The 26,930-nt window shown below is 39.8% G+C and overlaps 1 long non-coding RNA gene across 1 annotated transcript; it reads left to right on the top strand.

Annotated features, from left to right (window-relative positions):
* LOC136360884 (uncharacterized) lies at nucleotides 1–26,445 on the top strand. Its single transcript, XR_010743528.1, has 3 exons — nucleotides 1–147; nucleotides 24,548–24,632; nucleotides 26,383–26,445. It is a non-coding gene; the product is annotated as an uncharacterized lncRNA (long non-coding RNA).
* The last annotated feature ends 485 nt before the right edge of the window (nucleotides 26,446–26,930 follow it).

The raw sequence follows: 26,930 nt of genomic DNA, 5'->3' as shown, positions 1-26,930 counted from the left end.
TATTTTCTGGGATCTGGGAATTCATGATGGTGGTGGGGAGAGGGGACTCTGTCTTTCTCTGCTCTTGGGTTTTATCCTAACAACTGCTCTTCATCTCATTACCTCACAGGCCTGGGAAACAGAAGGGACTTGAGGCTGGATGTGCAGGTACAAGGCCTGTGTAGGGGTATTTCATGCTCTGACAATCCTGTCTGTTAAGAAGGCAGAAGTGAAACTGTCCTTAAAGTTATTCCATTTTATTCCTGCAAGTTATTTGCATTAGGAAAAGCAGAATAAGAAAGAGGAACACTCAGCCAATCTGAAAGGAAAAATCCATGTACACACACACACACACACACACACACACACACACACACACACATATGTGCACACACACATGTGCACACCGACATACACACTGAGTTAAAATATTTGCTTTGATGAATAGTTGTACAAAAGTATCTACCTTGCCTTAACAATTAATAGTAATCCCTATGTCCCTTAGTGGCGGGATGTCTTGAATAAGGGTAAAAATATCAGTATTTCTGGTTGCAATTGGGCTTTATTCAGTGTAAGGAGTAGAATTACAAGACCAAATTCTGCCCTCATTCAATTTCATAAAGCCTTACTGAAGATGTTGAGAGGTACTGCAGTCTAACAGAGAAATTAGTGTCACTGATGCTTTACAGTACTGACTCCGTATATCATCATCTAAGACAGGCTTATTCTGCTGCATTTTATGGACAACAAACATATTGCAAGGATTCCTGCAAGGGATTACCTCCTGCATTCCCAAGGGTTTTCCAAGGCTCACAGCCCAGGGAGAGTTTTGAGATGACTTTACTGAATGATTTTTCCAATGGTTCCCATGGACACATGTGGGTTGGTGTCTGTGCAGAGAGTGCAGGGAGCTGGCATTACAACCCCTTACAATTAGGACTATCTTGGCAGTGAAGTTTTCTATCCTAAGGCTTGAGAAGTAATGCAAATGATTATTTTACTGTAAATTTCCTGGAATACTGTAATTTGAGGCTTGTGAGAGGTAGCAGCAAATTATTTATGCTTATTTGTGACAATGAGGGATTGTTGATGTCAGCAGGAGCAGAGCAAAATTCAGAAATACTGGAAATTGTTGGGCAGCACAACCTTGGAGTATTCAGCCCACAAAGCTCATTGATTTGATTTAATTCATATAGAAACAGAACAAATTACTGCATATTTTCTATTTTGAGAAGAAAAGATGTCTCTATAACCTTTCAAGCTATGTCTAGTTGGCCTCAGGGCTGATTACTGGTCCTGGGACAGTCACACGGACTGGCTCATGTCCTGCCCCTTCTATAGCAGTGTTGTCTTGAAGAAAACTGGCAGCAGAGAGCAAATAATAAAACAGTCTGGACAATCAGAGCTCCAGTGTCCAAGCATCCTCCCAGGCTCTCTGTTACTTTGCACTGAAGACATATCCTCAAAGTTCAGTGCAGAATTCTTCTCTGTGATTATACGAAAGTGATCATTTGTTATAAAGAGTTGGTAAAATAAATGGACAGGCTTATTAGAGTAGATGTCTTTCAATGCATACGTGGTAAGAGGGGTGAGGGGGGTCAAGCATTTTGTTATTTAGGGATTGAGAGAAAAATGTTTTCAAACTTTTGCTTAACAAGTTTTTAAGGTCTTCCAGCTCCTCTATTCTATTGACTCAGACCAAGCACATGTAACCTATGAAAGTTTCAACAGAGTCTACACAAAAAAGCTTGTGCTGCTATGGGCTGGTGCCCATCCTATCCTGGTGCCTATCTATCCTGCCCATCCAGAGGTACAATCAAAAATCTATAGCTTCGCTCGCACAAATGGCTTTGCACTCCAAGGACCCTAAGAAGTGTTTATTGAGGAATGATAACTGAGCAGCTTGTAATGCTGATGTCTATGTATATCCCTAGTGCCTATCTCAAGAGCTCTGCTCTATATCTGACTGAGCATATGAAGGTAGTTAAATTAGAAATTGTCACTCACACACTTTGTAATATTGGCATAGGAGCAGAGTGAAGAAAAACAGACATACGAACACTGTGCACATTTCTTTTTCACAGAGAGAATTTTGTGTATCAATAACAAGCAGAGTGTAGTGAGTGAACCATGGAGATAAGAAACATGGTTTAGTTGCATAAACATCAGAGGTTTCCCTTGATTAAGCACTGTGGAACACAAGGGTCATTTAAAAATAATTAAGAACATGAAAGAGCTATCCTATACTTATATCAGCTCTATCCTGGTGAAAAGACAATTCATTAAAAAAAAATTTCTGTAGCCATTTTCTCCTGCTCCAGAGGAAAAAAGTCAAGCAGGTTGCTGCTTGACTTTTAGAAGTCTTGCTGTCAAGCACATTACTTATAGTAAGTATAGACATTTCTAATTTCTGCACGAAGTTATAGATATACTTTTATGAAATAGAATGTTTGATCTTTCCTCATGGTAAAGCCCCTTTACTTTGACATAAATTATCTTCTTGATTATATCATGTACTAAAACCTCAATACCAGGCAGCTTTCTGAAGTAATTAGGTAGTACTTAATCCCTTTGTCAACTCTCTTCTCACCCACAGATGACCACAGTATTTAAATTCATTATCTAAAGGAGGCATGCTGCTACTGAGATCTTCCTATCTTTACTTCCAGAACAGTTTTATTTTCCTCTTCAGAATCATTCCTCACCTAACCTGGAAAAAACTGCATTGATGATGGGCTATTATTACTCATTGATTACTAGTTAATGAGTAATTACTCATGACAAAACTGATTTGACTTAATCACATCTTATAATTTGATGATGAACTGAATACACAAACTTGTAGTTTCTAAGAGAAGCAGGAGAAGAACTGGGTAACATTTGCAGCACGATGTCTGAGCCACCGCAGACTCTTCATGTGCAGCACCAAATCAAGCCCCTAGTGTCAAGCCCCTTGCTTTGGAACTCCAGTGACAAAAGATTTTTTTTTTTGTGACTATGGAGGTTATGACAACATCAGTCCTTGAACTCCTTCCTGGGAAGTTTTGCTCTTAGACAAAAGACAAAAAGTGGTGAAAATGTAGTAAAGTTTTTTCAGCTCCATACGTACATAAAGGCATGATTTGAAAAGTTAGATTTACCAATTATTTCAAGGGTTTGTAGCTCTTAGTCAGTAAACGATTTGACAGATTGGGATGGTATTAATTTTGGAAGGCATATAAAAAATAAAATGAAGACTCAGTGCAGGAAGATGACTGAATAACAGAATGTACTGAGTTGGACGGGACACTCAAGAATCCTTGAGTCAACTCCTGGTCCTGCACAGGACAGCTCTAGGAGTCACACCATAGGCCTGAGAGCATTGTGCAAACACTTCTTTAACTCTGTCAGTCTTGGTGCTGTGGCCATTTTCCCAGGGAAGCTGTTCTAGTGCCCAGCCACCCTCTGTGTGAAGACTGATATCCTTCACTGATATCCTAACTAAACCGCCCCTGAAACAGCTTCAAGCCATTCCCTCAGTCCTGCCACTGGTCACCACAGAGAAAAGATCAGTGCCTCCCCCTTCTTGTCCTCTCATAAAAAAGTTACCACAATGAGGTCTCCTGTCAGTCTCCTCCAGGGTGAACAGACCAAGTGACTTCAGCTCCTTCTCATGGAGCTGCTCCTCAAGGCCCTTCACTCTCTTCATTGCCCTCCTTTGGATGCTTTCTGATAATTTAATATCTTTCTTATGTTGTGGCACCCAAAACTACACAAAATATTCAAGGTGAGGCTGCATCACTGCAGAGCAGAGAGGGACAAGATCTTTTAAAACATTCATTTTGCCTCTGAATATTTTTTTATCCCCTTTGAGACCAAAATATTTGGTATGCCTTTGACAATTGAAGAGATGGTGCTGTGAAATAGCACTGGTAATATACTTTAAGAAAGTCAGTAGAGTAACTTTTCAGCAGCAGAGGAAAGAAAGAGAAGGCAGATCTGATAAGGTTGCAGAGCATACCAGTGACAACCAGACCTGCTCTGCATCAAGATGAGAGGGAAATAGCTGCACTGATAAAAAGGAAATATTTGGTCACTGTCAGCTTCCCCAGGGCATCTACTAGCACAACAGACCTAATGAGTAAATCCACATTGGCAGTCTGAATAATTTCTCTCAGCTGCATGAAAAGAGCTTAAAGACTATGTGCTAGGCACCCCAGCCTCTCCTATTTCAAAGCAGCGGAGAATATTTTAAAGAAGCTGAATGGAATAATTATCTGACTGTGAAATAATACTCAAGGGGCTGGTATCTAGCGGGGTAAATTTTAAATTGACACCAGATAACCCATGCAGAGGGGATGTTTGAATAAGAGCCACTCAGCCTTCAGAAAAGAAGCCAGGAGATCAGCTGGCCTCTATTCAGGCTGTGGCTCAGCTACTGAGGAGTCTTGTGCAACAGTCTGCAACTGTCATTGTGGTGGTGAGACTTTGGCTGGAACAGAAATTAAAGAACCCCGAACTGTTATAGCAAAGGATGATTGGTGATGGAAAACATGGCAGACCTCCAACTAAATGCAGAACTTACATAAAAAAAGAACTAGCCATATAGAATTCAGATACCTTTTAGATGTTTTAAAAGGATGGCATTAACAAGGTACGGACCATGTTTTTACTATTTCCACTCTCTCATTTTATTTGTTTCTGAGAAAGTGTTTGACAATTTAGTTGAATCTACTACCAAAACCACCTACCTAACACTTGGAGTGATTGAAGGACCATATTTTAACAACTTTCAGAAAGACAGAAATGCTGAAAAAGCACAGGAGTAGGAATTGGCTTAGTCTGACTTCATGGTATCCTGTGCCTGGCCTGACCAAGTCTAAAAATGACACTGAAGCTACTCTTTATTTTTTGTTCATGTGTTTGCTTGTTTAAGTAAATGCAGTGTTTGGAATAGTTTGCAAGGAATCCAGAAAACTCTAGTATTAATCCACACAGGAGATGACTCAGAAAATCATCTGTTACTTGGGGAAGGCTGCATGCAGGTGAAGGCAAAGAACTTGAGATTGTTCATATATTTTCAGGCATATGCTGAACCATGTTATACCTGATTTAGGATATTTAAAGTAAATGGATCTTGCTCATAATGTCTGAGACATTGTTTTCATGTCTTACATAGTACTAACTTTAGAAAAACTGATCCATGTACCAGGTTCAGCCTGCACAAACAGTTTTTCCCTAATGGAGGTTAATATTTTTGAGTTTTACAATCATCTTTATGTTTTCACCTATTTTCACAATACTCCAGATCTACTCCTTATTTGTATGAAACTGATTAAAAATGGAAGGGTCCTGGATTTAAGATTCATGCTTAATTCTGTCTACTAATAAGAAATCTTATGCTATGAGACACAGAAAAATAGTTTTGGAGTCAGACTTAAAAAATTAAAACTGTTTTTTTTTTGCAAGCTTAGTTCATGGTCTGAACACGTCCTTTTTTCCTTAAATGTGCAATTGGATCCATCCAGACCAGACTTATGAATCTGGTGGGCTTCATTAATTTCACCAAAGCAGAAATTCAGTTTGAGTTGAGCTTAAGCAAAATATTTTAAAGGAGATTTTTATGGTAAGTACTTGCTTCACTTTAATAACCCATCAAACAAGAACCATAGCCTTTTCTCTAACAGATCATTTACTACTATATAATTTCATTCAGAAACTTAAATTATTTTGAGCAACAATGATTAAAGAATATTTTACATAAGCCCCATGTGCCCATGTGGCACACGTTATCGTGCTGTAAAATAATGCAAAAATAATTAGCAGGAAGTAACTAAATACTTAAGAGAATTGTAGGAAATAGATCAGAAAAAGTTATCAGGCTAAATTCATCCCTAGTGTAATTTCACTGACTTCATTCTGTACAAAGATTTGAAATAAGTACCTCAACATACCGTGCACATGCTGGGAAGTGTCACTTTTAAGATGACCTGTTATGCCATGACCCACTCCTGGGCTCTGTGCTGAGCTAGATCCTGCTGTGTTCTGTCAGGTTTGTTCAGATAAGTGACATTGTGGGTATGTGTGGCCTTAGCCATGAACAAAACATGCCATTTTCTTATTATAAGAGAATGAAGGAATTTTTACCAGGGTGTTAATATGCAGCCTGTTTGGGTTTCTGGGGGCCTTTATTAAGCAATAGCTGTGCGTGTCTGTATCTGTACGTAAATACCAAGGTATATTTAGATATTAACTCTGAGAGAATTTCCTCTCATTGATTAATCTATTGACTCAAGTGGTCTGCTTAACTGTATTTATCTGTTTTATCTAGTCAAATGCACTCAGTGAAAACATTTTCCTGGTAGAAAAAAGAAATGCATTTAAAGCAAGTATCTAGCATATCTAGTATTTAGTTTTGTGTTAGTTAATAATTTGTTTAAGCTGCCTTGAAGATTGACAGTCAATTTGCTTTTTTGTATTTTTCTGTTAGGGCACATTAGGACTGAGTGTTTCTCAGCACACCGCAGAGTCTGTGACCAAGTTCGGAAATACTCCATTACAAAACAGACACAGGAAACGTGTCTGTTGAAAGGCTAGGGGGATGGGGTGAGGAAAATGCTAGGCTTTGGGAAAAGCACAGATTGACAGAAAAACAATAAATCACCCTTTTTTGATATACATTTCAGCCAAAATGTTTTTTTTTCTCATTCACCGAAATGAGTTTTCCAATGCATGGCAGTGAGCAGTAGAGATCAGTAAGCATTCATACAGGGACTCATTCAGAAGAGGTAATCTGTAAGTCCTTCTACCCTCTTTTCTACTTGACCTTCTTTCTGCCACTCAATCCAAGCCAATTTTCCAGATTTCTAATGAGATTATTAACATCAGATCCTAACTGCTGCTGATAATCGAATAAAGAAAAAGTATTAGCCTTCTACTTTGAGACCCCCTTCCGTGGCTTGTACCCCCATTTCCCTCCTCCAGACACTGCTGAGCCCCTGCTCTTCCAGCCTCCTCTGCCACTGTCCATGGGGATCTTGCATGGACCATGGCCCAGCTCCAGTCTGGGGCTGGTCACAGTGGATCATAAAGATGCCTCACTTTAGTATGAACACACATATATAGGGAATATATGTATTGTGTCCTAAAATGCATACTAACTGGCATATTCATTATGCATATCAACACCACCCAAAACATTTCCATGTTAGTTTAGGGATTTACTTGCAAATCACTATGGCAATACTTTACTGGGCTTTTTCCCCACATATTTGAACATGCTGCATACTGTGGATGTGAGATTACATTCCTTGCAGCTGGGTAGCTGTGCTCCAAGATTACGAGCATCTTCATATGAAACACAGACCCTTCTTTTACTTTGCCCTATGTGACTTTTTTCTTCTCTCCCCCACAGAAAACAAACCCAAAATTTTCCACCCTGCTGCTTACAAATAAAACCAAAATTTATTTAGCTGATAAAGACTTGAAAATAAAAGGGCATGTGTCCCATCTGAAGATCTCTGTATTATGTGTGAGCAGGAAAAAAGATATCTTTCACAAGAAGCCATAACTGTGCCTCTGACATTTGATAAGGGAGAGCGAGATCTGTTTGTGTGCAGAATTCTAAAGCCATTTAATGATCAAAGAGTAATCCTGATTTTATCTTCTAGTACTTCCTCAGTGGTGATAAGATTAATTCTTTGAATGTTGCATTAGACTGCTCTACCCATAAATAGATGTGTAAAATTACAAACATGCAAGACTTGAAAAGGAACAAGGAGAATTACTTTGATGGGCAAAAGCAGAACAAAAAATATGTATATATTTTTTTTCCTGTAACTTTGAATCTTCATTTAAAATAAAAAATAAAAATAAAAAACATGTAAAACTTATTGTTTACATGCAAGCCAAGAGCTACTTGATTTTTTCTTTCCATATCTTCCTTCTCTTTCATCCATGGAATGCCATGCTGATTTCAAGGTTTTCTGACATCTATTCTCTATCCTACTGCTAATTCTGTCCGCCTTCTGCTCGATAGATGGGATGTTGGATGTGAGCCCTTCCCTGCAGGAACTCAGTTGGCACTTACAAGGATGGCTGTCCCCAGCAGGTCAGGTCTGGAATGTTGCGGGAGATCCCCTTCCAGAAGTCAAGTGCAATGCTGGAAATGCGAGTAGCTATTAATACTCTCTGTATTTTTATGATGAAAAATTGAGAGGTGCAAAACTTTAAGATCCATTGTGACCCAAAGTGTGATTGTGGATGTTGATGTGAGACTAAGTTGGTGACTTGGATCTAGAAAAACCAACTCTGTTAGTTTTAGTAGACATAATGAAACCTGAAACTGATGTTTTACTTAGACATAGTAAGACATGAGACTCAAGTCTGATATAATTTTCCTTGAGGAAAGTTCATAGTGTATGGTCTAAAATGTTTATTCTGTTTCATACAGACAAAAGTTAAAATCAGTAATCTTTATGATCTCAGTAACATTCCTGCAGGGTTACATGACTGAATTATTTACAAAGCAGTTTTAGGTAAATAAATAAAAATAAATAGATAAATTCAGATTTTAGATAAATAAATAAATTCACATTTTGTATGTATAGTAATACAGTTGTAGAAGTAAAAAATTATTTTCAAGTGCATTGGTATGCACAGTGTAAGATCTGAAAATCTGAAAATTGGTATGCTGGTCTGCTTTTCAGTGGAGTTATTTTGGCAGCTGCGTGAAGTGTCTGTTCTAGAAAGCACAACATTTAGCTTACACTCTAATGATTCCTACATTCCTGCCATTTTTGTCCACACAGAATTACATCAAAGATGCTGGTGGTGTTTTGGGTGTCAGGGTGAATACAGTATTTACTAACTAGGGCTATTCCTGGAGACATGTAGCCAGAGGGTAGGGAATTATGGGCCTGTTCTATACTTGGATGGGAGGTCATGGGGAAAACTGGATATAGGGTGAATATTTATCCATAGGAATTAGGCAGAAACATTGCACCTAATTCCATTGTCACTGCTAATCTGAGAGAATAAGAAAGAGATGAAAGTAATGCCTAGAGATTGTAAGTGGGTTCAGGGTTCTTTATTAAACGATATGATAACTTTAAGTCCTGTTTTTACAAAAGTAGATAAATGTGGGAGGGAAAGATATTGAGGAAACTGAAATGCATTATGATTAAGTTACTTTTGGAAGCAGAAGAACAGTCAGACCTGGGATAATAGTCAAAATCTTCACATGCCTGAGTGAACAAAAATTTCATTAGCCTGTGCTGCCACCTCATCAAGTACATCCAATGCACTTCATCAGATAAGTCCCTGTTAGCAGCTGTAGCATGGGGGTTGATCGTGGTGACTCCACTCCAATACTACTTGTTCTCTAGCTTAAAACCCGAGGAATAAGGAGACAGAAACCATTCAATTCCACCACCTTTTAAAATTATAATCAGCTCTGAAACAAAGCTATTTTATTGGTTTTGTTGCTTGTTCTTCTGAACTCCAACCACTCAGTGCCTACCACTACCAGCCCTTGTTGCTCCTTTCCTTAAGAGTCATGTGGATCACCCTCCCATTCTAGAGGGCTTCTCTTCCTTTTTTTTTCTTCTCTCTTCTGTCTTAGGTACAAGCTCAAGAGTCTCCACTCCTGGAAAAGGACAAGGGTATCAGAGAGCCAAAAGAAAGCAACAAGTTGCTCCAAATGAGCAACCAGTGCAACCCTTTAGCCAATGCTTGATGAATCAAAGACCTGTCATGGTTTAAACTTTTCATACACCCTTGGTCAGAAGAAATGAAAGTCAGTTGATGGCAGCTTTAAAATGATCCAACCATATTGGAAGAAGGTGCAGGAACCATTCAGAGCTAGAAAGGTTGAGTTGTAGTGAGGATGAGGAAGGACAAATCAAAGTTTACTAAAATGGAGATTAAGACATGTCTGAGTTACTGACTACTAGAACCAGCATGTAAAAATTATTTAGAATAATATTGTTGAACTTACTAGATAAAAATTTAACATGAATGGGTGTTCAGCTAGAGCTCAACAAATTCAACCTAAAAAAAGAGCACATTTTTTTAACCTTGAGTGTGAAGTTAACCTTCAGAAGAAGTTTTCAGGAGAAGCAATAAGTTATGTACTCTGGATGCCTTTCTGGAAGATGAAGTTTTAATCAAGCCCAAATTATTGACCTAGGTACAGGTAAAATATAATTGCCTGTGATATGTGACCCTGAAGTTCTAACACCCAGACACATGATGAAAACAAATATGATTAAAAACATCATATGAGTCTGTGATTAGTGATGGGTTCCTGGTCCCAGCAAGTTAATCAGTGAGGCAGGATCTTGTCTGTATTAACCTGCTAGATGGCTTTGGGAGATGGACCTTGTTCCTCTCTGTGTCTTTTACATTAGCAGGTCCTGATGACAGAGAAGTCCAGGAGATGGATCCTACTTAGATGTTAGCTGTGGCTGCTAGATCTCACAGGCAAGTTCCTCTTTATACACTTTTCTACTGTTTCCCCACATTGCATAGGGCTCTTCATCCTGAAGGGAAGAACATGTCATCCTTGTCCTCTGGGTAGTACATAGCATAGTAGTCTATATAGACTCTTAAGATATAGATGCAAGTACAGATGTCTGAGTCCTGGGTTTAGACAAAGCTTCGCATCAAATCCCTGGTTCCCTCAATGACTGTACTGACTCATAAGTGTGTACAGATGAGTATTGCTAAGAGTGGTTTTTTGTGGTTTTTTTTTTTTTTTTTTGTTTGTTTGTTTTTTTTGGTGTTATTGCTGTTGTTGTTGTTGTTTTGAAGTGGTGAGTTCCAGATTGAGATTAAAGTACCTGCCTCTATGATCCTTTTACAGTCAGGGTACATCTAATCAGCACAGTCTCACTGCAGCTGACAGTGATATTCAGCTTACCAGCCATTAACGGTGCAATTCAATTGCCCACACAAACCCATTTGGGATCCTCAGACCACTTGAATATCTGCAGAAGGCTGATAGAAATGACCTATGACTTATAGGACATCCTCAACTCCTGGTTTGGCAGCTAGAGGCCAGGAAGGATATTCCACAACAACCAAAATAGTGTTAGACTTCTAAACCTGGGCATCTCAATCCATCCCAGGGTGTCACTCTCCTTCCTGTCTAGATGTCTGATGAGTGTGGTGGGAGTTTTGACATACAGGTAGGCACCCATATTTCGGGGTCTTAATCTGAAGCTGAATGTTACTCAGACTAACTATAGTTCTGGTGCTCCATGTTGTGATCACTTGTCTAAGTCCCTGCAGCATGTACATCCTCAGGGGTCACAGGCTTGTCTAGATGCTAGACTGAATGCCAGGCTCATCATGTATGAGTAACTGTACCCAAGGACCTTATGAGAGCCCCAGAGACTGGACTGGAGCTTCTCTATGGGTTGTAAACATGACTGATGTAAACCAGTACCACCAGGAAGACTTTCCAGAACTGCTGTTTAGGGTCAATATGCCTAAACTATTCTACCATCCTAGCATAGATCATTTGAATTCTGTCCTAAAAGTCTTATTTATCACTTTGACATTATATAAGAATATATGTATGGCATGGCTTAACTAAGAATATACAAATAATAGGCAATAAACCAGTGTTAAAGACCATCATCTATGATTCCATCCTGGTTCCATGTCTGAGGTGTTATGGTTTTCTGAATTTCTTTTCTTAGAGGATTTTTTGTAAACAAGAAAGATGTCTCTGTAGCTGTACTTTTTTTATTCCTTGTTTTTTTTAAAGAGGGACTTCTTGATGTCCCTCTGGTCTGACCAATGCGATTGAAGAGGTTTGCCTTTGCTTCACCAATCAAATTGGTCTGTATAGAATAGTATAAAAAAAAGACACATCCCAAAAATAAAAGAGTAATTTTCAGCCTTTTGGATCTCGGGGTCTGTGTCATTGCAGTGTAAACCAGCATCATCAGGAAGAAAACCATTACCAAAGAAGAGAGATTTTTTTTTTAAGGCCTGTAAGGCGAAGGAAAGTTTTTTTAAATCACTGTCTGTTGGAGTCCAGGACATCCCCTTGGATGGCCTGGGACTCGAGGAAGGGAATTTGAGCCCTGGACAGGGGGGTGTGGAGCCGGTCCAGGGGGCTTGGAGACCTTGGCACAAAGCCCAGGAAAACACCGGGTTTGATTTTAGTCCATGGGAGAGGCTTCCGACATAGAGAGAGGAATTGCAAACCACCAGGATGTGAAAACAGTAATTTAACACAGTAGAAGATACAAAATATAGTAGTTTTAGGGTTCATAGAATAGAGGTAAATGGGGACAAGATGGTGGAATTTGGGTGGTACTCATGTACTTCTCCTTCTTCCTCGTCCTCCATCTTTTGGGGTGGTGATGGCACAAAGTAGTTAGAGTTGATTGGGCCACAGTAGAAATGACACTTTTAGTGTGGGCACTAGGCATTGGTACAAAATAGTAAATAACCAACAATTATATCTGTATAAATGTCAGGGAACATCCAATTGGGGGGCAGTTGCCCCGTGTCCCAGCTGCTGCCGGACCTTGACTGGGAGCAGAGAAAATTTTGAGATACCAAATAATAAACATCACGAGAAACCTGAAAACAAACCTTGAAGACTCTGCTTTTTTTTTTTATACCAAAGTGACTCAGGGCTTTTAGAGGGCCAAGGACTTTAAACACTCTAAATCTCGGGTGAGGAAACCCTCCCCAAGAACTGTCCTACTCTTAAGAATGCCTAACAGCATCTTTAATGAGAGCTATTTTTGAATGGGTGTAACAACTATGGAGTCCTTCTCATCACTATACCAAAGTGAGAGAATAGAATTGAAAATTTGTAACAGAAGTTTTCACTTCAGTCAAGAAGAGATCACTGAGGCAGATAAGGTGGCTAAGGAACCTTTACTGACATTATCTTTCGCATGCCAATAAAAACGTGCACGCCAAAAAGAGTGCATGTCTCCCACTGCAGACAGTTTTATTTGATATAATATCTATTACACAGTGACTGATGAAGTGAACAGAGAAAGCAATTGTCACAAAGCCAACTGGGAAGAGAGCTAGCAGAAAACAAGAAGGAAAAATGGCAATAATTTTAAGCCAGAAAATCAACATTTCTAATATCCTACATGCTAAATCCTTTCTTTTCTGCCTTCACTGAAACAGCTGATCCTGCTCTGCTAAAATTCTTTGTGAAATAAATATCCCAGCTCAATTAGTTCTATCCTCATTGAAAGCCCCAGTGAATAAAAATATTGTTAAAAAAATGTAACAAAAGTGGATTTATTTGGCCCATGCTAATGAGAAAGATGAGCCCTTTGCTGCCCTACTCCTTTTGCTATTATTGCTGCATGTTGTCTCTGTGTAGGTACGTGCCAGTGGAGCACAGGCAGAGCCCTGTGTGCCTCCCACATCACTGCAGCCTTGTCCTTCAGCAGCAGGGCTGCAGTGCTTGCATCACATGCAGTAGCACCACATGGCTTCATCCATATTATGCTTCCTCAGGGCAGTTTTACTGAATCTTTGTCCTGTGTGTATTACGGGAGAAACGTAGAAGGAACTGACTAAACGGGTGTGATGTGGTTAGTGGATCAAAACCCATTTCCTATTCTACTTACCTGAAATGATTTCTTGCCTCTTGCCAGCAAAACCACCTTGCTAGGGAAGCAAGGTCTCAGCCCCAGGAATAAACATATCTTGTGTCTCAAGGAGATTCTCCCCATTTTTTCTGGGCTGTTTAGAAGACAAACACTTCCCAGACAGGATCTATTTTTACTTCCATGATATGGCTGTGAGAAAGGTGTAGCGGAGCACTGCAGTAGGAGAGCTGGACAACACACTCTTTGTTTCTAGAACAATGCAGCCTTTTTCTGACTTGAGCAAACACTTTACCCAGCAATACTATCCTTGGCAGTACTACAGAGTTCCCAGCTTCCATGGTCTAGGAAGGTAGATTAGGTTTCTCATCTGATTAATAACTCCAGTGGCCCTTGTCCAACCCAGGTGTCTCTGCAGAATAAAATATCATCACTTGCTGCAGTCATTGATGTTCTTTCCTGCTGCAAATTTTGAGGGTTTTGATAAAACCTTTTTTTTAGTTGAATGTTCATTTCCCAGTCCCTGCTAAACCACTTAGTTAAATCTGTTCTCCAGATCAGTCTCACTACTGCAGATCTCAGTTGTTCCCATCAATCAATCCAATTTTGTCATGCTGAAATTTTGTTTCATTTCTTTTCTTCCTCCCACCGGCCTACCGACAAGTCTAGAATCACCTTGCCCATTCCCACCTTGATTTTGGACTGAAAATTGTCTCAAATGATATTTAAGTTGCTACAAACAAATTGGTTTTGCCCATCAGCATTCCATCAGCTTTCCATCTCCCCTGAGTGGAGATGGTCTGTTGGATATTTTCTTCAGACATGGCTCAGCTTAGTGGGAACTCTTCCTGTCCCAAGCCAGCAGCATGGGCTTTAGCTGAGCTGCATAAAAGGGATCGACCTCTGTTTTGGAGACAAAATTGGAGGAGAAAATAATAATTAAGATACATAAAGCAGTGTGGGAAGGTATAAACCTTAGAACTTGAGGCAGTAAGTAAACAGCCCATTGAAAAACAGGACTCACAAAAAGTGAAAGAGGAACACATTTTTAGCAATCTGCAGAGAGAGGCCATACAAAGTTTTCCATAGATTTCTATTCTCATATATTTCAGTGAATTATCCCTGGAAAGACAGCATGGGATAACTTTAAACCCTGTTTTCAAACTGAAAGCCTTAAAAATCTTAAGTCCAGTTCGGTACACTACACTTCAGAGCAGTAAAGTATGAGGGGCACCAGATTCAAATACCCCTCTCTAAGCATTTCTTCTTCTTACCATGTCAGAGGAAAGCTTTATGGACTTCTGCTCCCAGCTGCATCTTTTTGATGGGTATGGCCCATCAGTTCTCATCCTCCCAGTGATGCAGGCAACATCAGATGTCATTCCCCTCAGGCATCAAGTTAGTTTTAGGGAAGGTGTGTTCAAGGAGGGCTATAGAGAGAAGCTGCTTTTCAATTTCCTGGTTGGAGCTAACTGGAAGGGGTCAAAGCAGTAGTACCATTAATCACCCTGTCATGTGATGGATGGTGATATCCATTCCTTTCAGCGATTTCTGTTGCAACTCCCTTCTTATATCAAATGAAAAGCAGCCAAAACATGTTAGCTAGTAATCTATTGAGAACTGCAAGATAATTCACTCTGTTAATAAAGCACAGTGGTTGACGTGATGAGAATGAGGCCATATAAGCAAATGAAGTCTTCTTACAGTAGAATGGATGAGGTTGGTTTCACTGGACATCTATCAGCAGCTCTCTTCCTGAACCTCACTTCCCCTCAACATAGAGTTCCTTCCTCCTTCCCAGGAGTTTCCTTTCAGCTTCTGCCTGTTTGCTACTGGAGCAAATCCTCCATTTGCAGCCTGCTGTTCTGGTGTATCTCACTGCCTTTGGCAGAGTGGGTGGTAGTACTTCTGTCAGTATGGAAAGACTGTCAGGAGCCTTCCCAAGCTCTTAGGAAACACAGAAATTGCAGGCGCCTGTGTGCTGCTTCAGCATCTTCTTTTTCTCCCGTGGGATATTGAAAAAGGGCTGGTTATGACGTAGAGCTGCAGAGTGAAAGGAACAAGTGTGGGATCCCCCACTTGTTTCACAGCATATGACATTTAACCAAAGAGGGGAGCATAACTCCCCTCTTCAGCGAAAGAAGTCTATTGTAGAAACAAACATTAAGGCTTTGAGAACGCCTACCCCCAGCTGCACTGGGGGACTTGGTGACACCCTCTCAAAGCACTGCACTGGATTTAGGAAGAAACATCTGCTGTGGGAAGGTTTATTTGAGGCGTAGCATTTCTTAGCGTGACTATAAAGAGGAACTTGTGTGGACCGGACGTCACGGTCTCTCTCCTCACCATCCTGCCACTTGCTGAAGAGGCTCTGTGAAAGTGATTCTTATCTGCAGCATGGCAACTCTGTGTAGGTCTTTGTAGACTCCACAACCCACTGGCTTGTAGATACTGTAGGAGTCCTTTCCTCTGGGTAATATATCCGCCAGTCATGAAAGAATATCTTCCTTAATGCTACTTTGAATCAATTTTATGGCATAACAACCAAATAATACATTTGTTTAAAACTGTAGACTTTTAAGATTGGGACAATACTTCTGAAAGACCATCCTTTAACACTTTTCTTTCTTTCCAGTTCATATTTCATCTTAAAATTGTCATTAAAACTGGCAAAAGAATATGAGGGAGAAGGTCACTGGCAAAGAGATAATTGTAAAATTTGCTACCTTATCTACCTTAAAGTATATCTTGTAGCTACACTAAAATATTATACAATAAATTGTTTTTTAGTAACCAAAACCAGGATTCCCCCCATCAAATTTCTCTGCCAGAAGAACAGAAACAGTTGCAAGCTTCTCTGCCAAAATGCTAATTTCTCCCTAGAGAATCATCCAGTTATGCAGAAACATAGGCCTGTTTATGTCCTCTCCATAATGCATATAACATAACTAAGGCACCTTTTCTTTTTCTTGCACAGTAGATCTGTATATTTGAGTTAATATTATGGAAGCTGCACTTCCAGAAGTTGCAGAAAAAAGAAACAAATGAATGCTCATTACAGGAATGCAGAGAAGTCACTCTGGATTTCAAATTACAAAAATTTGCATGCCTTCTCTTACATATTTCTGTCTTTTACCAATTGTCAGATTCTTAAGGGATTGCTGTGTAAGTCCAGCACAGGCTCACTACCAGCTCAGAAACAGGCAGAATGGATGATGAGGTGAAGAGATGCTTCTTTTTCACTCCTCATCAAAGGTAATTTGAGGGAATGGGAGTTTCTGTGTGGGAGAATATGTGATGCAAGAACAATCTATAAATATTTCTTTTTGCTTCCATAGCAACTCCCATGCTGGCATGTCTTTGCATTCATTAATTCATTCTTTCAGCTCTCTTTGTGGGCTTTGTCCGGTTTGCAGAGTTGCGAAATGATCTTTCCGCCTGTGTTTACAGATGTGTGCCTGCAGTCTGCTCTGGCAGCAGGGTACATCCTACACCTCCACGGACACCTCCCGGCAGCCTGCCCAGGACTTCAAGGGGGCTTATGAAAAAGAGGGAAAGCAACTTCTTCCATGGATAGATAGTGACAGGACTAGGGGGAATGCCTTTAAACTAAAATGTGAGAGAATTAGAATTACATTAGATGTGAAGGTGGCTTTTTTTTTTTTTCTTTTTTTTTTTTTTTTTTTTTTTATACTCAGAGGTCATTGAGACACTAGAACAGATTCCCCAGAGGGTCTGGAGATGGCCCATTCTTGGCAGTGTTCAAGGCCAGGTTGGATGGGGCCTGGAGCAGCCGGATCTAGTAAAAGGCATCCCTGTCCATAGCATGGCTATTGGAACTGGACCATCATTAAGGTCAGTCCCAGCCCAAACCATTCCATGGTTCTATGATTCTCTGATGGAAACAGCACTTGATAGGGGAAAGGGTGATGGCCCTTATTACCCACAAGAGTCAAAGGACAGCAATTGTCCTCTGTAAACGGCTCTCTTTGCATTCTGACTCATGCTCTGGCTGACCCAAAAACATAGAAGGAAGGCCCTGACAACTCTCATCTCATAGTACACTGTTGTAAAAGCTGTCTTGCTCACATTTTATCTCTATCTCTTCTGTGATATAAAGGTGCAATTCTGAAATTTACTCTTGCAAACGCTTCTGCCTTGTGTCTGATGGCAGCAAGGATATAATTAATTTCCTTCTTTGTAAGTTATAAGCAGAGACTTGAGTGAAAAGCAAGACAAGTTGTATTGCATTTCATAATTTTGTTTTTCATATTTTCAGAGTAATTTTATTACTTTAGAGGAAGTGCGGGTGTTTCTGGAAATTCATTGAGGGTCAATAACAATTTCATCCCTACAAGGATACTTGTAAACCTTCTGTGCTGGCAGATGAAGCAATGTCGGGTGAGCAATTGGTCTTGTTAGCACTTATTGTGCTTCTCTGGGATATGGAGAGTTCAAACAGCTACAGCATGTCCAAAGGCTATGGTGAGCCTTAGGCTTGATTTGGATTTGTGTGAGGAGCAGTTACCCTGCACAGTGATAACTACAAGGTGAAAACCAACCTCCTGGCTGTTCTGGTGGTGGAAAGGTGCTGCCAGTGAAAGGTCTGCAGGAGTCAATGTGAGCAGCTCTGAGACAAGGGTCCCATTGAGCGTGGGGTTCCATGCCCCAATCAGGTCCTGGAAGCAAGAGGAATCATTCTCCAATTCTTGAAGACCAGAACCAGCACTCTGCTTATCCCAAACTTCTGACATCAAAGCTCTGAACATTTCTTTCAGAGAATTGTCCAAAATCTTTTACTTCCACAATTCAACAACCTCTCTCAGACCCCAGATTTTATATCCTCCTTTATCAAAGGAACAGAGATTTAGCTGATGTGACCCAAAGGCTAATGGATTGACCTTTCTGTTCCCCTTTCTTAATATTTTGTCACCTTTAGGTTAGATTATAAAACTTGTTTTGATCCCCTTATTCTTTTGACTTCAGTCTTAAACCAAGAAACTCATAAAAGTCAAAAGCCAGTGTAGATATCTAAGACAACACAGTTTCAAACTGTGATGTCATAAAACAAAGTAGCAACAAAGCTCTCAGGAAGATGCCGTTTTAACAAATTCAAAACAGCTGCTCTGCCATCTAGTGTCATTGAATAACGTCTGCTAAGCCCCAGCTTTCACCCTAACTACTGAAAACCTCATGTACTTTTACTTCCAGGCCTTTCAGGTCAGGAGCATGCCTCTAATCAGTGGGTCACAGAGAGGGGGATGGAAGTCAGGAGCAGTGTCCATTCAGAAGCTCTCTGGTGGCATTAGGGTGAATGTAATTTGTCTCTCACATAAAATGACTGTTCCTTACCTGGAAAGGTAAGCTACAAAGCTGAGCACGTCTGAAGAGCTGCTGACCTTCTCCTAGTGATTTGTTAGCTCTATTTACAGTGTTATCCACATTCTTTATTTTAGGCAGGAAACAACAAGCGTTTGAAGAAAATGCAATCTTTTCAAGTCTACCAGATGTTAATTTTGCCCCAGGTATTTTCTGCTTCATAGTATGAGGTCATCTCCAGAAGTGAAAAATTGCCTAAATTAGGCCATAGAAGTCTGAATGCTAGGGGTCTTCACTGGATAGGAATGTATTTGGCTTTTTTTTTTTCCTTTGGGCTTCTTTATTTCTTTGTATCAATGATGTTGCCCCTGAATGACCTAATATTCATTAAGACCAGCGAAGCGGTTTTTTTAAAACAAGTTAAAAAACATAAGTGATGGATATTTTTGTCTATTTTAATGAATAGTTTTTTTGTATGTGCTTAGAAATAGTTTAGAATTCTTTTTTTTTTTCCCCAGGGCCAAATACAGTTCTTGTCTGGAGAATAGATACATGGCAATTAGGAATTATTCATGTATTCTCTGTTTTTTACCCAGACCAAATCTCCTTACTTAAATGTTCTCTTGATAAATCTTTAGAAATTGTCTTAATTTGCCAGAATAACTCCAAATTAAGATCAGTGCTCCTTACTTCAATTGATAACAGATGTTGGGCTCCAAAAGACTTTACACATCTTTTGAAATGTCACAGCTCTTTGTATTCACAAGCAGAAGCCATGCCAGAGCAAACCAATGCTGTCAATAGCAGAGCTGAAAAAAAACATACAAAGCACAAGACAATGCATTCCAGAAACAGTACAAGTGTGGTTTGGAAAAGCCAAAATTTGAAGCCACTAAAACCATGATATAAATCCTGCAGTACAGTCATTGTCTGCTTAATTTAGGAACTGATGAGAAATACTGCCTTAAACCATTTTTTCTCAAGCAATCCCATGAGATTGCCACTTTCTGGGGACAGAAGTGTGATGACGCAGATCTCATCTACTTTTACTGAAAGGTTTCTTTGAGTTTTTAAATTTCTAGCCCAAATAGATATTAGCATAACATGTCTAAAAGAAACATTCTTACAGACTCCTGTTTTTCTGGCAGGGTCTCTAAATTCACATTTGTTCCAAAAACACCCTAGTCTGAAGTGCTTTGCAGAAGACTCTGGAGCCTTATGAGGTGGCCCTGTGAATGCACAGGACCTTGTTGTGCTGTAGATGAATGAAGAGATCCAGATTTTCCCTTTCTAACCAAAGCTGTCCAAAAGACAACTAGGTTTTCAGGTGTAAAATGACAGCCATATATCACCAACCTTAGTGCATGCGTGTTGTTTACTCTGATGTGTTCCAGTTCTTAAAATAAATAAATTATTCCCCTTCACAAAAATTGAGTCACGTTTTGTTTTTATCACAATAGTCCCAGCTGTTTCAAATAGCTGGCACTAATAATCTGTGGTTTAGAACTGATTAGCATCCTATATCCCTTCATTTCTAAAATGGAATTTTAATCAGATTGTAATTCCTTGAAACCTCTGCATCAGTGAGTACTTCCCTAACCATTAATCAATTGAATTTTGCCCTCAATTAAGCTGCTTAAATCCCCTTCATATTACTGATTGATAACTTTCATTGCCTCCAGCACGTTGCTGACACACTGTTAGGGTTTTTTTAACATCAGGGCCATGACACTATTATAAAACTGAGAAAAAGAACAGACGTTTGCATTGCTGCTGTTGTGGCTTTTCAGCTTTCTCATTTTAAATCCCTGTTTTCTTCAGGGATTTGAAAGTGGGTCATAAATTCATTCCAAAGAGAAATCACTTTCATTGGTCTAATCATGCAAGTACTCAATGTCTCTTCTGGGAGGCCAGTTCTTAGTGTGGAAGTAGCTTAGCTCCTTCTGCTCAACCCCCCCTGCATTATTTTTTAATGGCGTCTATGTTTTTGTTTGTTTGTTTGTTTTTTGTTTTTTTTTCCCTTTGTTTTTGTTTGGCTGGTTGCTTCTGATGCTACTGTGATGAAGTATAAATAAATTTTTCATAGGGAAGTTGGTAAATTGTGACTCTACAATACAGAAGGATAATAACTGAAAGAAAATGAAGTTCTTTGGCTTGAGCTGAAATGTTTCCTATAATACATTGCAAATTGGTTTACTGGAAATGTGAAGAAGCTAAGTTAATACCTAAGATAATCAATAGTTTTAATGATTTTTCAGGACAGCAACATGCAAGCTAAGGGAACAATTCTGTAATCTTTATTCAAACTAAGGAGATTTACATCTCAGGGCCTGGGTCATGTATCAACTGGCAATAAATAAAGAAACACAAAACATGCGTCTCAGAACATAAGATTTTTTTTAGGTTAACTAAGTATTAGTGTAGGAACACAAACTGTTGTCCTTTCTTAGGTGGCACTCCTTAAATATTTTCTTTCCCTGAAGCAAAATGAGTGCTTTGCATGTTAATTTACAGCAGCACATGTCCTGTGTTTCAGTTTTAACCTGGTAGCATGTTCCAGATTTGATACAGCCATGCATTTAAGTTATTATCTGGAAGGCAGAGTCAGGGACAGTAACACAGTCTAGAATTTACGCTCTGGAATACACCAGAGGAAGAAAAATTCTCAGAGCCCCAAGGTTACACAGAAATCATCTTGAAAGAATAAGCTGAATTCTTCTCATGTCTTGCTACTGATGTAAAACAGAAAAAAAAAAAATCCCAGACCCCAAAAATCCAAGCATTTCTATTATGATTATTACTGCTAAACCTAATTAACTCTCAGTATGTGCCAGACACAGCAGACCTGATTAAAGTCTTCTGTTCTAGTGTTAAAAGATAATCCAAGGCCTTTAAGCTTTAATTCAGATGCCTATGACTTTGCAAGAACACCTGCTGTACAGAATATGCTAATTAGAAGTTTTGAATTAAAATGGTTTATATCACTCATGGAAAGAAGGAAGGAAGGAAGGAAGGAAGGAAGGAAGGAAGGAAGGAAGGAAGGAAGGAAGGATGACAATGGCAACTGCTTTCCTGAGTGGCATTCCTCTGCTCTCTGCAAGAACTTAGGATATTTCTTTCCTAATCACCTCTGCTGGAGATTAACCTCATCTTTGTTTCACTTCTACCTCATTGAAGTTATGTTCCTTACATTGCTACGTCATTCAGGCTGCTAGAAGACTGATGTTTGAGGCTAAAGGTGTAATTTGGTTCCAGCTGGGAGCTGTTTTTGTTGCTGCCAGTGGAGTTCTTCCAAGTTCAGAGAAAAAATTAAAGTATGTAATTTGGTTTTTTCTGAGATATTCCACTTTGCGCTAGAGCACACTCAGAGCAACAGTCACGACCTTGGTGTATCACAGTCCATGGTTTTCACAGGAGAATCAGTAGCATGAGATGTTGGTTATTAGGAAGAGATTCTATGCTGAGTTAATCAAAATCTGCAATATGACACATAAGTTGGGTTTGATTATAGTTCATGTCTCAAAGACTTTATTGTTGGGAAGAAGAAGGGCAGCTTGCTTGCTTTTATTTATGGTAGCTTCCTAGCTTAGTTATTAGAAAAAGACATGTATTTGGAACTTTGGTGTTGTTTGGTAGAACTCATCAAGTCTCCCAATGTTTGTCTATAAAGATTTACTTAATGCAGTCCTTTAATAAGTGGCATGTGTCCTCCTCTGTTTAAGAGGAGACTTTTCCACTTCTTCTGACTCTAAACTCTGCTGTGAACACTGAGTGAGGAGATGGAGAATCAGGGGTCTCATTCACAGCTTTTTAAATCCATAAAAATAATCTCAGGGGAATTTTGAAAGAGATCTTTAACCACCTTACACTTGTCCTGGAAAGGAATCTCCTCTCAAAGCCAGCTGTTCAATGGGCCAGCTAGTTACCTGGTGCTTTGTTATAATTTTAAAGATGCAACAAAGCAACTGTATGCGTTTGTTATTGCCAAGAGTATTTTTTTGAGATATTAATTTAAATTCTGACTTCGAAGTTTGTTGGGCCAATTCAGATGGACATTTTTTCATAACAGAAAAGGCTTACAAATATGTGTGGGAGGTCCTTCAGAAGTGCAACTTGATTTTTCTTTGGACACCATTAATATTTCAGGTTGACACTGTGTTAGATACAGAAATGGTTTTTCCCTGACATTTGGGTTATGCTATCTGAAATTCATTTCAATGGCAAAAAGAAATATTGATGCATACTGCAGCCTTTTGTACAGGGAAATCCTGCTGTACTAAATCTTGACTGTAACCCTGAAATCCTAAACTGAGAGAAAACTTCAAAGGACTGAGTTTTACTCCTGCTCTCACATCAGGCAGTCAGTAATGTACAAGTATTTACATATGTGAAAAGCTGGCACAGTTGATATAGTGGTAACAAAGCAAGACTATAGAATTTTCACTGTTGCCACCACCCAAAGTTCACTAAAACAAACAAACAAAAAAATCCTTCCCAGATTTTTTTACTAATTTGATAGATTTTGATGCTTTGTCATTTGCATTTTCAGATTCTTTTTGCAGCAGCTTTGAAATACATCAATATAAGAAGAGAAATCTATGATTGACAACTATGAATCTTGTATTGCTGTTGATGAAAGCAGGTCTTCATTTCCCTTCTGGAAAAATAATTGTTACAACTGAATTCCTTCTTCAGAGACTAAAAAAACTGCAGAAATATTTGTGGGATAACCTTTCTTTTAATCACTACTTTTACTTAGGTCTTTACCTTTCTTTCTGTCCATTGCTTGTTCTGTGCATACTTGCCTGTATTTCTGTTCTTCCTTTTCTGTTTGTCATTCTCGGTTCTTACTATTTTCTCAGTATTTGCCTTTCTCATGCATGCTTTTAATGTACCTTTGCTTTTCTTAAATCTTTCTGTCAGCTTGTGCTCTCTGAAAGTGCAGGGTTATGTTTGGCAATCAGTAACTCAGTGTTTGAGTGACTGATCACACTGAATTAATGCTTCATCTCCAGTATCCTGCCATCACCTTTCTCAGCCTGCTTCTTTCTGACACTCCGAGGATTTGTTGTACTACTGTGCCAGGGTAAGAAAATAGCATAAGCTTGCTCTGAGATAGTTGCTCTCTCTGCTGTGGTCTAATTTGCTCCTTTTCAGTCTTGCATATTTCATTGCCTTGCCAGAAGCTGTAATATCCTCCCTGCTTTGTCTGCAAATGAGCCCATACATTTTTAGTGAAGCCCTGTCCTCATGCTCCACAGTGAGCCAAGGGGAATGTGCTGGTCTTGACTCTGTTTGAGGATGTTCATATTGTGCTAATGCCACAGGACTGGAGCAGACCATTACTTTAATATATGGTATGTGGTGACATGCTTCTGCTGTGATTCAGCATCTCAGCCTCCTTAATACAATTTTTCTTACAATGCATTTTGTAGGGCTCAGAACTTCATGTGGGTACTATATACAAAGCTAAGATTTTAACCCTTGGTGTTATTGATTTTGTATGAGGTCATATAGGAATAAAACATGGACATTTGGCTTATATTAGTAGGAAAGACATGCTGTGCTGTTGAGAGACTGTGGCATACAGCAAAATTTGCTGGACAGCCTTGTTGATTCCTATCAATTCCCATTGATACATTGTTGACCAATATTGCCTCTCTCACCTGCAGGAAATGGGTGGACAAGTAACTGAGCTGTCAGCTTGAATCAGAGAATGAAAATAGACATAACTGCACATCTTCACATCTTGTAAAGGTCAGTGGTGCAGTGTTCCCTTGGAAAGAGTAATTGCTTTTTTCCCCTGTTTCTAAAGCAAAACTTCAAGTCTTAAAAAAAAAAAAAAAAAAAAAAACAAAAAAAACAAAAAACCCCACAAAGTATTTATGACTGGGAATCCTTTCATGAAATAAGGATTTCATTTAAGAGTTTTCCATGTAAAACTAGAAATATGTTAGGAAGGTAATGGATACATGGTGATAGAATGAAAATTGACTGTCAATGACTGGATGGCCTTAAGTCAGTTTCCTGACTCTTTTCCTAGGGTTTAATAGGCTGCTGAACACTCTAATCAGTTTGCAGTATCAAGTACAGATTCAGTTCTCTCACTTCCAGCCAGTCTTCCTGGCTCCTGGAAGTCCTGGACAAACGGTCAGTATTTGCATGGGAAATCCAGGTTTCTGCTGTTTGGTCAGGTAATGGTGAAAGTCATATGCAATGGCTACTGGAAAGCACCAGTGTGTCAGACACTGCACAGTCCACACTCATCGTTTCCCTGTACAACACAAAGAGTGCAAAAGATCCTTTGGACAGGACTAAAGATTTTTTATTCTAACCAACAGTCCTGTGAGCACTGAATTTTATTGGAGAAGCCGGGAAGCATCAGCAGAGATCTGCATAGAGGCTACCAGGAATGAACTGACAAATAAGAGAGTGGGAAATGCAGTATCCAGCATAGTAGGAAAAAAAGACCAGAAGTGTGAGTGGGGGAATCCTTGTCTATTCCACAAGGCAGGAAAAGTGGAACTCCCTAAAATTAGAAAGTCCTGCCAAGAAGGTAGATGACTAAGTTTTTCAAGAGAGAAAGGTGACTGGTAAAACACTTCACCCAAGAAAAATCTTAAAGCATATTTAATTTTAAAATCTGTCCACTTCCAATCCTGATAAACTCCATTTTGTACTAAGAATATGTAAGCAATCAAAAAGGAAGTAGCTTCTGAGAATGAAGTCATTTTATTTGTATTTACAAATGCATGCACCCAAACATCTTCACCCATTTATTTCTGTACACACAGACCCACAACATATGTATATTTATATTACTGCGCTCTCGAGGATGTAATTCTGGAGTGCTTGGCTGAGCACCGTGGTCCTGACCTGTCAGCAAAGAAGGTTTAAAGCAGGCCCGGGGTTTGGAGAGTTTCCATCTGCAGATTGGTTTGCACGGCTGGGTATGCACAGGAGAGCTGTGGTGAGACTGAAGAGGTAGGCAGTTGTAGGGCTGGGACAATGATTTTTAAAACCATCCACTTTGTCAAATGCAGTATTTAAGACTATTCCTCCAAATGCTTTGTTTCCTCCAAAATGTCAGCAAGGAAATTTCCGCTCTAATGAGGCTGAGAGCTGTAGCAAGTCTCACTGCTCACAGAAGGGACTGGGTGATTCAGACAGGCAGGGATGATCAATGAGGAATGCTGCATGTAGCATGTCACAAACGGAACAGAAAGGTTAGGGACATCTGAATGAGGGAGTTGAGCTGTCACCTTGCCTCCGGGTTTCATTCTGAAAATTGCAGGGAAGTTGTGCTCTTCCTCCTCCCTCGAGATTTACATAGGACACTCGCTGCATCAAGGATCCTTTCTGACATTTCCAGTGGAAGCAGCTAGAAGAAAGAGGGAAGTCAGCGTCTCCGTGCGCTGTGCTGTTGCCAAGCAGATTATGTGCTGTAATCTGTAAGCACTGAACTGTGTTTGAATTACGAGGAACCTCTCCCTCGCTTTTGTTTCAGCCCCCTGGGAGAGGCGATATTTCCGGACTGCTAATGTCACAGCGTGACCTGTTAATAACCTGCGAGAGCCTTCCTCCACTCGGCTGCCTCCCGCTCCCCCAGGACGCGGCAGCTGCCGTCACATGGATCGAATGCCTGCCTTCTATGCGCTTCATTGAGAAAAAAATCAAGCATGTGGCCTGAGGTTCCCCTGATGACTGTCTGGGGATGATGATTTCTACCATCTGTTCTGGCTGCCTGTGGCTCCCGGAAACACCGAGGTGTATGCTGCTTCTGGCCATACGTGGGATTCCTAATGAAACCTCAGCTGCTGTCCAACTGTCTGTGAATATCAGCTGGGTTTGAATTATCTTCCGCCAAGAGGGGAGGGAGAAGCACTTTGTTTAACTCTTTAATCTGAAGCACTAGACAGCACATGCATAATCACAGGGTACAAAGCCGCTGAATTATTAGCACCTGCATCACGGTGGCAGCTGTAGCGTTTGCACGTGTGCTGGGTCTGTCTGATTGAAGATGCCCGGGCTGCTTGTTTCCAGGCTAAATATAAA

The sequence above is a fragment of the Sylvia atricapilla genome, chromosome 5 (genome assembly GCF_009819655.1).
Source record: "Sylvia atricapilla isolate bSylAtr1 chromosome 5, bSylAtr1.pri, whole genome shotgun sequence".
NCBI lineage: Eukaryota > Metazoa > Chordata > Aves > Passeriformes > Sylviidae > Sylvia > Sylvia atricapilla.
The sequence above is the reverse complement of the archived record's forward strand: the minus strand, read 5'-3'. Positions and strand labels throughout refer to the sequence as shown.